The 13,539-nt window shown below is 43.1% G+C and overlaps 1 long non-coding RNA gene across 1 annotated transcript; it reads right to left on the reverse strand.

The window, feature by feature from the left end:
* Nucleotides 1–1,179: 1,179 nt before the first annotated feature.
* On the reverse strand, nucleotides 1,180–12,486 carry LOC133558773 (uncharacterized). Its single transcript, XR_009807984.1, has 3 exons — nucleotides 12,368–12,486; nucleotides 9,029–9,093; nucleotides 1,180–1,400 (listed from the first exon to the last, which is right to left on the reverse strand). It is a non-coding gene; the product is annotated as an uncharacterized LOC133558773 (long non-coding RNA).
* Nucleotides 12,487–13,539: the final 1,053 nt, after the last annotated feature.

The raw sequence follows: 13,539 nt of genomic DNA on the forward strand, positions 1-13,539 counted from the left end.
TATATAAGTAGACATTGATTGATTGATTGATTATACTGTCGTACCTGAAAGTCGGAGGGGTGTGGCCACGGGTGTGGTGACCGCCAGTTTCTCTGAGGGAAGCCACGGAGGAGGCAAGAGAACCGCAGCTGCCTCTTTTTACACGAGGAACAACGCAAGCTCCGCTCATGTCTACGGTAAGAGCCAACTTATTACCACAATTTTCTCACCGAAACCTGCCAGTTGACATGTGGTCAGGAACCATGTTCGCTTGACCGCTCTGTTCCATAGTAAAGCTTCACCTTCGGGAATGTAAACAACGAAACACCGGCTGTGTTTTTGTTACTAAAGGCAGCTGCAATACACCGCTTCCCACCAACAGCCTTCTTCTTTATAGTCTCCATTATTAATTGAACAAATTGCAAAAGATTCAGCAACACAGACGTCCAGAATACTGTGTAATTATGCGATTAAAGCAGACTACTTATAGCTGGGATCGGGCTGGAAAAAAATGTGCGCTACAATCCGAGACGTCACGCGCACGCGCCATCATACGCCTTCTCATACCGACGTTTTCAACAGGATACTTCGCGCGAAATTTAAAATTGCAATTTAGTAAACTAAAAAGGCCATATTGGCATGTGTTGCAATGTTAATATTTCATCATTGATATATAAACTATCAGACTGCGTGGTCGGTAGTAGTGGGTTTCAGTAGGCCTTTAATTTGCAGTTTGTTCGTGCCATAATGTTTCTGATTGGTTGATGGTTCCATTCATGATTGACCGAATCTAATTGATTTTTTTTTTAACCCGCCCACTGCATCTGTCCTACTATTTACTGTAAAGTACGTCAAAAACAACAACAACGCGAGAAGTACGGTGTGCAAAAAGTACCTCTTCCAAAGGTGCTGAATAAATAGGCTGACAGATTGTACGTCTAATGGGGCGGCATAGCTCGGTTGGTAGAGTGGCCGTGCCAGTAACTTGAGGGTTGCAGGTTCGATTCCCTCTTCCGCCATCCTAGTCACTGCCGTTGTGTCCTTGGGCAAGACACTTTACCCACCTGCTCCCGGTGCCACCCACACTGGTTTAAATGTAACTTAGATATTGGGTTTCACTATGTAAAGCGCTTTGAGTCACTCGAGAAAAGCGCTATATAAATATAATTCACTTCACTAATGTGTTAAGATTACGTCACAGACACACATAGTGGATTTATTGTAGCACGGAAGCAGACTGAGATCATGGCTGAACACAGTCGTACCAAGACTTCCTTGAGGCCCCTAAGGGGTCCACTGATGATGACATCATCTGACTCCAAAGTAGTGTATTTCTTTATTGTGCTGTATTGTGTCTTGTTTGTTGGCCTTTTCTCACAACAGTGGTATTCATTGCTGTCGGCTGGGGGCTTGAAGCTGTTCTAGGAAGAGATGACAATGGTATCATTAGCACTTATAGTATAAAGTGGAACCTTAGTTTACAAACCCATCATTATACAAACTTTTCTATCTGTAGGCTACTGTGCTAAATGCTGCTTTGTGGGCTTTTAAGTGTTATTTTAAATAGCATTTTTACTACCTTTTTCTGGTTTACCTAGCCCAAGAAAGCAATGATGTGCGGTTAAAAACATTCAGGATGTAGCCACAGCGTTGTCGACACTGCCTCCCCCACTAACGTTCTTAGTGGGGCGGTATAGCTCGGTTGGTAGAGTGGCCGTGCCAGCAACTTGAGGGTTGCAGGTTCGATTGCCGCTTCCGCCATCCTAGTCACTGCCGTTGTGTCCTTGGGCAAGACACTTTACCCACCTGCTCCCAGTGCCACCCACACTGGTTTAAATGTGACTTAGATATTGGGTGTCACCATGTAAAAAGCGCTTTGAGTCACCAGAGAAAAGCGCTTTATAAATATAATTCACTTCACTTCTTCTGCTGCACGGCAAGAAGATTAACCAACAAAGTAAAGTGATTTTATTTATTTATTTTCTTATTCACAATCACTGTAGCGACCTGGCTGTTGAAGTTAGGGACTTTTGTGATTTCAAACTGTGAGTGCACCACAGGAATAGTGACGGTGTGTCGGCTGGGTGGCTGCAAATGAGGACAGTTCAGCGAGTTGTTGTTGTTTTGACTTTGTCATGAAATAGGAAAATGATCCATCGCCCCCTTGTTATGTTTAATATATAGTACTGTGTAGTGCTTTATATTGTGTTTAACGTGGACAAATCTCTCCTAAGACATGTACAAAACCCAAAATCAGTGAAGTTGGCACGCTGTGTAATTCGTAAATAAAAACACAATACAATTATTGCAAATCCTTTTCAACCTTTATTCAACTGAATTGACTGCAAATACAAGATATTTAATGTTCAAACACAAATCTTATTTTTTATGCAAATAATCACTAACTTACAATTTAATGGCAGCAACACATTGCAAAAATGCTGGCACAGTGGCATTTTTACCACTGTAAAACAACACTCAGTTAATGTTTGGGAAATGACGAGACCAATTTTTGAAGCTTTTCAGGTGGAATTATTTCCCATTCTTGCTTGATGCACAGCTTAAGTTTTTCAACAGTCCGGGGTCCCCATTGTGGTATATTAGGCTTTATATTGCGCCACACATTTTCAATGGGAGACAGGTCTGGACTACAGGCAGGCCACACTTTTACTATGAAGTCACGCTGTAACATGTAGCTTGGCATTGTCTTGCTGAAATTAGCAGGGGCGTCCATGATAACGTTGCTTGGATGGCAACATATGTACCTTTCAGCGTTAATGGTGCTTTCACAGATGGGTAAGGGTAAGTTACCCATGCCTTGGGCCCTAATACACCCCCATACTAACACAGATGCTGGATTTTGAACTTTGCGCCTGTAACAATCCAGATGGTTCTTTTCCTCTTTGTTACAGAGGACACAACGTCCACAGTTTCCAAAAACAATTTGAAATGGGGACTCGCCAGACCGCAGAACACGTTTCTACTTTGCATCAATCCATCTTAGATGAGCTCTGGCCCAGCTAAGCTGGCAGCCTTTCTGGGTGTTGTTGATAAATGGCTTACGCTTTGCATGGTAGAGTTTTAACTTGCACTTATAGATGTAGCAACGAACTGTTGTTACTGAATTGTTCCTGAGCCCATATCCCTTACACACACTTTTTGACGCAGTTCCGCCTGAGGGATCGAAGGTCTGTAATATCATCGCTTACGTGCAGTGATTTTTTCCAGATTCTCTAAATATTTTGATGGTACTACGGACCGTAGATGGTGAAATCCCTAAATTCCTTGCAACAGCTCATTGAGAAATGTTCCTAAACTTTTGGACAATTAGCTCACGCATTTGTTCACAAAGTGGTGACCCTCGCCCCATCCTTGTTTATGAATGACTGAGCATTTCATGGAAGCTGCTTTTATACCCAATCATGGCACCCACCTGTTCCCAATTAGCCTGTTCACCTGTGGGATGTTCCAAATAAGGCTTTGATGAGCATTCCTCAACTTTCTCAGTCTTTTTTGCCACTTGTGCCAGCTTTTTGAAACATGTTGCAGGCACCAAATTCCAAATGAGGTAATATTTGCCAAAAATAAAGTTTTCCAGTACGGACGTTAAGTATTTTGTCTTTGCAGGCTCGGGATCTTTCTGTGTGGAGTTTGCATGTTCTCCCCGTGAATGCGTGGGTTCCCTGCGGGTACTCCGGCTTCCTCTCACCTCCAAAGACATGCACCTGGGGATAGGTTGATTGGCAACACTAAATTGGCCCTAGTGTGTGAATGTGAGTGTGAATGTTGTCTGTCTATCTGTGTTGGCCCTGCGATGAGGTGGCGACTTGTCCAGGGTGTACCCTGCCTTCCGCCCGATTGTAGCTGAGATAGGCGCCAGCGCCCCCCGCGACCCCGAAAGGGAATAAGCGGTAGAAAATGGATGGATGGATGGATGGAGTCTTTTCAATTCAATATGAGTTGAAAAGGATTTGCAAATCATTGTATTTTGTTTTTATTTACAATTTACACAACGTGCCCACTTCACTAGTTTTGGGGTTTGTGCTTCATTCGAGGCTTGAAACCATTATTCTTCTTTACATTGTTTCTCATGGAGGAATTGGTTTCAATACACTAACTTTTCAGTTTCCGAAACCTGTTCAAGAACACACTAAGTCCGTAAATCGAGGCATGCATGGTCATGATCTATCAGCCTGGGGCCGTCCTCCATAGGACAGCCCTATTCTTTCTCCCCTGATGGATGGTGGCAATGTACCTTAGATAGATGCTGCCTCTGGCACCTCGCTGACACGCAGCAGACAGTGTGCGACTATTACTGTGGCAACCGTGCTGATAAATCCTCAGCCTGAATCCGCTTTTTGGGGCTAAAAGAACAAAAACACACACAAAACAGCGACCTTCTGCACCAACCCAACCTGCAAAACATTTTAACCTGTTGAGGGACCCCCGCAAGCTCAAAAAGTAGATTGTATGAAATCGTTCGAAACAAAAAAAAAAAGCTCATTTATTTGAGAAACACTGAATGTCAAATGTGTTGCACGTAGCAAGAACACAATGCCAGGCTGGTGCGTGGGCGTGCTAGGCAGATGAGATTAAAGGATGGCGGAAAAAAAATCATTATTTCTTTAATCTTCGGACAGGGTGATTTTTTTTTCCACCCCCCAAACATGACATTGTAAATTATTGATGCTGACAGACATATTTAAGAAATGATGAATCCTGGAGGAGGAATGCAGTTGATGACCCACATCAGCATGCATATGAGGTGACATGTTCTAGTGCAGTGTTTTTCAACCTTATTTAAGCCAAGGCACATTTTCTTCATTGGAAACATCCTGAGGCACACCACTAGCAGAAAACATTAAAAAAAAAAAGAAACTCAGCGGCGATCCATCCATCTTCTTCCGCTTATCCGAGGTCGGGTTGCGGGGGTAGTAGCCTAAGCAGGGAAGCCCAGACTTCCCTCCCCCCAGCCACTTCGTCTAGCTCTTCCCGGGGGATCCCGAGGCGTTCCCAGGCCAGCCGGGAGACATAGTCTTCCCAACGTGTCCTGGGTCTTCCCTGTGGCCTCCTACCGGTTGGGCGTGCCCTAAACACCTCCCTCGGGAGGCGTTTGGGTGGCATCCTGACCAGATTACCGAACCACCTCATCTGGCTCCTTTCGATGTGGAGGAGCAGCGGCTTTACTTTGAGTTCCTCCCGGATGACAGAGCTTCTCACCCTATCGCTAAGGGAGAGCCCCGCCACACGGCGGAGGAAACTCATTTCGGCCGCTTGTACCCGTGATCTTATCCTTTCGGTCATGACCCAAAGCTCATGACCATAGGTGAGGATGGGAACGTAGATCGACCGGTAAATTGAGAGCTTTACCTTCCGGTTCAGCTCCTTCTTCACCACAACGGATCGATACAATGTCCGCATTACTGAATACGCCGCACCGATCCGCCTGTCGATCTCACGATCCACTCTTCCCCCACTCATGAACAAGACTCCTAGACTCAGATTTGGAGGAGGATGATTCTCATTGCGGCCGCTTCACACTCGGCTGCGAACCGATCCAGTGAGAGCTGAAGATCCCGGCCAGATGAATCCATCAGGACCACATCATCCGCAAAAATCAGAGACCTAATCCCGCGACCACCAAACCGGAACCCCTCAACGCTTTGACTGCAGGCGATATTGACAGTAAAAAGTCGTTCTCGCAATTGTTGGATATGACTTTAAACCATAACCAACAATGCATTTTTTTTATTTTTTTATTTCATTTTAATCTTCTATTCTCCCCCCCCCCTGTTTACCTGTATGTCAACTTTTTTGTAAGGGGCGCTGGAAGCCGGCAGACCCGTCAGCGATCCTGTTCTGTCTCCCTGTAATGTTTGTCTGATCTTGAATGGGATTGTGCTGAAAATTGTAATTTTCCTGAAGGAACTCTCCTGACGGAATAAATAAAGTACTAATCTAATCTAATCTAATCTAATCTAATCTAATCTAATCTAATCAATATAGCTCTTGTCTCAAAGTAGGTGTACTGTCACCACCTGTCACATCACGCCGTGACTTACTTTGAGTTTTTTGCTGTTTTCCTGTGCGGACTGTTTCCTATTTTGTTGTTGATTGTCATGTCATGTACGGATGTACTTTGTGGACGCCGTCTGCTGTTCCACACACTGTAAGTCTTTGCTGTAGTCCAGCATTCTGTTTTTTGTTTATTTTGTAGCTGGTTCAGTTTTAGTTTCGTTTTGCATAGCCATCCCTAAGCTGCAATGCCTTTTCTTAGCGGCACTCGCCATTTGTTTATTTTTGGTTTAAAGGGGAACATTATCACCAAACCTATGCAAGCGTCAATATATACCTTGATGTTGCAGAAAAAAGACCATGTATTTTTTTAACCGATTTCCGAACTCTAAATGGGTGAATTTTGGCAAATTAAACGCCTTTCTGTTTATCGGTCTTTTAGCGATGACGTCAGAACGTGACGTTACCGAGGTAACACACCTACCATATTAATTTTCACATTACAAACACCGGGTCTCAGCTCTGTTATTTTCCGTTTTTTCGACTATTTTTTGGAACCTTGGAGACATCATGCCTCGTCGGTGTGTTGTCGGAGGGTGTAACAACACTAACAGGGAAGGATTCAAGTTGCACCACTGGCAAGAAAGCTGCCGCCAGACCCCCATTGAATGTACCAGAGTGTCTTCACATTTGACCGGCGATGCTGAGACAGACATGACACAGAGATGTATGGATAACCTGCAGATGCATTTGCAACGATTAAGTCAACGAAATCACAAAGATGAGTTTTGTTGATGTTGTTGACTTATGTGCTAATCAGACATATTTGGTCACGTCATGACTGCCAGCTAATCGATGCTAACATGCCACGCTAATCGATGCTAACATGCTATTTACGCTAGCTGTATGTACATTTGAAACTAGATACCCACATTTAATGCGAAACAAACACTTACCAATCGACGGATTTAAGTTGCTCCAATGTCACAAGATGCAAAAGTCCTGATCTTTTGGTCTACACAGTTTACCGGCGGTGCTAATAAGGCAGCCATGCTATGGGCCACTTCATTAGGTACACCCACGCTATGGCCGAATAGCGTCAATAGCTATTCGCACAATAGCTTCAGTTTCTTCTTCAATTTCATTTTCGCTATCTGCCTCCATACTCCGACCATCTGTTTCAATACATGCGTAATCTGTTGAATCGCTTAAGCCGCTGAAATCCGAGTCTGAATCCGAGCTAATGTCGCTATGTCTTGCTGTGGTAACCGCCATGTTGTTTGTATTGGCAGCCCTGTATGACGTCACAGGGAAATGGATAGTGGTTTCGAAGATAGCAAAAATAAGGCACTTTAAAGCTTTATTTAGGGATATTCCGGGACCGGTAAAATTTTGAAAAAAACTTTGAAAAATACAACAAGCCACTGGGAACTGATTTTTTATTGTTTTTAACCCTTTTGAAATTGTGATAATGTTCCCCTTTAAGCATTAGATAACTTTTTACCTTCACTCTGCCTCCCGCTGTCGTTTGCATATTGTAATCACGACAAACCATGCTCCCGACATCCACAAAGCAATTAGCTACCTGCTGCCACCTACTGATATGGATGAGTATTACATGGTTACTCCGCTGAGCTCCAGACAGCACAGACACTCAACAACTGCACATTATTTGCAGATTATAAATACTGCTTTGCACAAAATATTATTAACCCAATCAGATGAAATGACATCATCTCCCAGGGCGCGACACAGTGGTTGGAAAAACACTGTTCTAATGGAACACATCAAACATATTTACAGTTTAAAGTCAGTATATTGCAAAGTACTGCTCAGTGTTCAGGTGTCCCAATGACAAACTAGACACCAGTGATGAAATCTGACCCCTGGTCTTGTATCTTTAATTGTCCGGTCCTGCAGCACCATCTGGAGGTTTATTCGAGTATGCACCGTCTCAGGGATGCTCGCCACCATCAGTGTGCCCTTGTACTAACACAAAAGGTCTATTCTTAGGGCAGCAAAGACAGGAGACAAAGACACTACGACACCCAGCGGGTACACAAAAGAGGGTATTAATGCTTCCTCTCATAAATACAGCAGCTATGATTGTCAAAATGCTACATTTAATTTGACTTTATATGATGTCCATCCGTCCATTTTCTACCGCTTGTCCCTTTTGGAGATGCGAGGGGTGCTGGAGCCTATCTCAGCTGCATGTATCCAAGATTAACTTTAAATGCCACAGTTTTTAGCAACAATTTCGCACAGTACCATTCCAAAGCTTGGTTGCTTTAAACATGCAGCAATGATCCTTATATAATTGTGATACAATCAATAAATGTACAAACAGTGTGACTTCTTACAACACTCTACTCTTGTTCTGACTCAGGGTGTCCCGATCCTGTATTGAGACTGTCACGCCTATGTTTCATGTTTTGTTTTGGTCATACTATGTTTAGTTTTTTGGACATTTAGTTCTGTTTTGCATTTCCTTGTTTGTCTTGTTACCATGCCAACTGATTTAGTTTTCATCTGTCATGTCTGATCATGAATTTTGTATGGCCATACTACCCTGAGCATCCCCAATCTCATCTGTTCTCAAAGCTAAGCAGTGTCTGGCCAGGTTTGTACTTGGATGGGAGACTTCCTAGGAATACCAGGTACCTTTGGTAAGTTCTTTTTTTTTCACTCCCTGTTTTACCATGACGACCAATCAGTTCACCTGTCTTGTCTCACACCTGTTTTCACTGATCATGTCCATTATTTAAGCCACAGTTACCAGGTAGTCAGTCTGGCAACATCACCTTCTTCACGACCTCGATTATCTGCTTCATGCCTTGCTATAATGTTCATTTTGTCCACGTAAGTTTTTGTCATTCATGCCATAGCACAAGTGTTTTGTTTCGTGTTTATAGTTTATAGCCTTTGTGCTAGTCTTTTGTTTCATAGCCCAAGTTTTGTACCTCCATTGTAAACGTTTTTTTGTTTGTTCCTGTTTATATTTTTTGAGTAAATAAATTAAATATGTACCTACCTTCACGCCATTTTCACTCCAATCGCTTCGCACCTCGGGAAAACAACCCAAGACCAAGTCCAAGCCTGACAGAGACGAAGAATCGGTCAAATATCAGCAAAATAACAAGTATCAATAATATACCGGCATGCATTTTAAATCGCTGATACAAACTGATGTTTACTCGTGCTTGTACTCAGATACACGTTGTATTATTAAGTAATATACAGCCATCGTTATTTCATATTTGCTTATGTTGACAAATGTGTTTCGTTTAGTTACACATGTATTTCAGCTTGTGGGCTATTGTGTGCTTAGCTGTTGTGTAGCTGCTAGCTTCTAATAGCCTATAGCAGGGGATTACTAAATTTAGAGACAACATTGTGTCTGGGGGCCGGTATATTTCTTTTTAGGAACACTAATAGCAAACCTCACAATAATGTCTGATTGAATGCTAAAAAGGTCATGGACAGACCGCCTTAGAAAACGGAATGGAATTTTTAATTTGTTTACTGAATGAGAGACCCAGAATGTACATGAAAATAAAAAATGTGGAATTTACAATATCAACTATGCAGGATAAAAGACTGGCTATTGACAACATATGAACGTCACCTTCCCTCTCCATCAACATATTTTACAATCAAGCTGAACGCAACAAAAATGCAACAAACACCGCGTAAAACACAACGTGAAGGGTAAAAAAATCCCCACCTACAATCTGATATATCTCTATTACAATCCCCAAAGAGGGCACTTTAAGTTGAAGTCATGTGTAGAAATCTTTATTTATAATTGAATCACTTGTTTATTTTTCAACAAGTTTTTAGTAAATTTGATATCTTTTTTTCCAAATAGTTCAAGAAAGACCACTACTAATAGGCAATATTTTGCACTGTTGTACAATTTAATAAATCAGAAACTGATGACAAAGTGCTGTATTTTACCGCTTTATCTCTTTTCTTTAACCAAAAATGCTTTGCTCTGATTAGGAGGTACTTGAATTAAAAAAAAATTTTCACAGGGGGTAGGTACATCACTAAAAAAAGGTTGAGAACCACTGAATTAGATTACCATGATAAGTAGTATATCATGCAAAAGTGCAGATTGCAACCATTGAACTACTTTGTATAGTTCAAGACTTACGGTCATTTGAAAACATCCCTGCACATCATAATGGCAGCTACAGTTTCCATCTTAAAGATCTAAAAAAAACCTTGTTTGGGAATGTCTGGCGGGCCAGATTGAAAAGCCTAACGGGCCACATGTGGCCCATGGACCTTAATTTGGACAGTCTGGAGCCCTTCCCTTCGACTTTCTCCTTTTGTTTTTGCTTCTTTAAATAATAAATACACCATTTTACTTCAAGCTGATACCTCGTTCATCTGCATCCTTAAAATCCCAACAACCTCCTACGTCTTCCACACCGCACCGTTTGACGTCGCTTGACAATCGTCACTTCCTGTCAATGAGAAAGGACGCAAAGAAAAAGGCTACCGGGGTTTTTGTTAAAGGGGAACATTATCACCAGACCTATGTAAGCGTCAATATATACCTTGATGTTACAGAAAAAAGGCCATATGTTTTTTTTTAACCAATTTCCGAACTCTAAAAGAGTGAATTTGGCGATTTAAAACGCCTTTCAATTGTTCGCCTGTCGGAGCGATGACCTTTCACCCGTGACGTCACATCGTGAAGCGACCCGCCATTTTCTCAAACACATTACACACACCAAGTCAAATCAGCTCTGTTATTTTCAGTTTTTTCGACTGTTTTCCGGTACCTTGGAGACATCATGCCTCGTCGGTGTGTTGTCGGAGGGTGTAACAACACGAACAGGGACGGATTCAAGTTGCAACTGTGGTCAAAAGATGCAAAAGTCCCTTGTTTGTTCTGCACACTGTACCGACGACAGCTATGCTACGACAGAGATGGCACAGAGGTGGCAAGAATGTGTGGATATCCTGCGACACTCAAAGCAGATGCATTTCCAACGATAGAAGATCTTAAAGGCCTACTGAAATGAGATTTTCTTCTTTAAACGGGGATAGCCGGTCCATTCTTTGTGTCATACTTGATCATTTCGCGATATTGCCATATTTTTGCTGAAAGGATTTAGTAGAGAACCTCGACGATAAAGTTTGCAACTTTTGGTCGCTAATAAAAAAGCCTTGCCTGTACTGGAAGTAGCAGACGATGTGCGAGGGACGTCACAGGGTGTAGAGCTCCTCACATCCTCACATTGTTTACAATCATAGCCACCAGCAGCTAGAGCGATTCGGACCGAGAAAGCGACAATTTCCCCATTAATTTGAGCGAGGATGAAAGATTCGTGGATGAGGATAGTGAGAGTGAAGGACAATAAGAAAGAAAAAACAAGACGAGGGCAGGAGCGATTCAGATGTTATTAGACACATTTACTAAAATAATTCTGGAAAACCCCTTATCTGCTTATTGTGTTACCAGTGTTTTAGTGAGATTATATAATCATACCTGAAAGTCGGAGGGGTGGGATGACCGCCAGTGTCTCTGAGGGAAGCCACGGAGGAGGCAAGAGAGTTGCAGCTGCCTCTTTTTACACGAACGACGCAAGCTCCACTCATGTCTACGGTAAGAGCCGACTTATGACCACAATTTTCTCACCGAAACCTGCCGTTGGACATGTGGTAGAGAACCATGTTCGCTTAACCGCTCTGTTCCATATTAAAGCTTCACAACAAGCAAAGAAACACCGGCTGTGTTTGTGTTGCTACAGCCGGCCAAAATACACCGCTTTCCACCAACATTTGTAGTCTCCATTATTAATTGAACAAAGCAACACAGATGTCCAGAATACTGTGTAATTATGCGATAAAAACAGACTACTTTTAGCCGTGTTCGGTGCTGGGAGAACATGTCCGCTACCACCGGTGACGTCACGCGCATCATACGCATCATCATTCCACAAAGTTTTCAACAGGATACCTCTCGGGAAATTTTAAATTGCAGTTTAGTAAACTAAAAGGCCGTATTGGCATGTGTTGCAATGTTAATATTTCATCATTAATATATAAACTATCAGACTGCGTGGTCGGTAGTAGTGGGTTTCAGTAGGCCTTTAAGTCACACTTTCTTCTAGTGTCTCCATGTCTGGAATAAAACGGAGACACCATCCTGCCCCCCGCTGCTCAGGACAGGACTCCCTGGAACACGCACTCAGCAGCTACCCAAAAGCTCTTGGAGACGGGCGCTATCGCCGGCGTCACGACCAGTTGCTTAGGGCAGTCGCTGACAGCATCGCCACTGCCATCAACACCAACAAAAGTCTACACAAGCCAAAGACCATCGCATTCCACAGAGCTGGAGAGAAACCCAACATACCACCACTGGGCGCAGTCCGGCCTCCTCACCTCACGCCAACGACTGGCAACTGGAAGTGGACCTGGGCAGGCAAGAGAAGTTCCCTTCTAGGATTACATCAACCAGGCTCTGCCCAGACATGGTCATTGTCTCAGATTCCACCCGGCAGCTGATTATTCTGGAGCTAACTGTGCCTTGGGAAGAACGCATGGACGAGGCCAATGAGAGGAAGCGTGCCAAATACCAGGAGCTGGAGGAAGAGTGTAGGAGACAAGGCTGGAAAACAATATGTGAGCCTCTGGAGGTGGGCTGTCGGGGATTTGCAGGGCGGTCACTCTGCAGAGGCAAAATTGCTACTAAAGTCGCAGAGAAAGCCACAAGATGGCTTTGGATTAACCTCTTATTTATCTTTGCTACTCGGGATTATTGGACCCTAATTACAATAAAAACTAAGAATCACCTTTTGATATGATGTACTTAGTCCATGAGTACACAAACGTGTACTTCATGTTCAGTGACATGCTAATTCTTATTTTTACACTTTTTTTCCCCCAAATTCCATTGTATGTTGTACTCTTCTGACACCACCAGATGGCAGTATAAGTGTCCACATAAGCGGCCATAAGACCCCAATTCAGTAGTGTACACCATTTTGGAAATAAGAGCTAAAAGGTGCTGTCCACGCATGTGGCCACTAAGCCTTTATAGGTAAGAGGGCAGAACCGTGGGCAAATGCTGCTGGGACACAGGCTGGGGATTGATCACCCTGGCCAGGTCGCCAGGGCTGAGGGGACCCCCGATGATCGCAGGAAACAACATCACTGATGTGTCCCAGCGCATCCGCATGATGTGTCTTTCACCTACTTTTTTCAAATTTCATACAGTACATTGCAGAATATGTGGGAATATGACTCTGGATCTTGTTGATGATGCAGGTATGGACTGCAGACCTTCTGTCAACTTGAGGAAAACATCAGAACCCTTCTAGTAATCGAAGATACTTTGACCTCAATCCTCCCCCCAGGTTTGTGACTCATCCAACTCTAACATGCTGGTCCATGTTGTAAAGCATTAATATTAGTGATGAGTCAAACAATACCGATGCATCAACACATTATGACACAATGACCCAAACACACATCAAAAGTGGTAAAGGAATGGATAAATTTGGCTAGAATTAATGTTTTAGAATG

The sequence above is a fragment of the Nerophis ophidion genome, linkage group LG09, assembly GCF_033978795.1.
Source record: "Nerophis ophidion isolate RoL-2023_Sa linkage group LG09, RoL_Noph_v1.0, whole genome shotgun sequence".
NCBI lineage: Eukaryota > Metazoa > Chordata > Actinopteri > Syngnathiformes > Syngnathidae > Nerophis > Nerophis ophidion.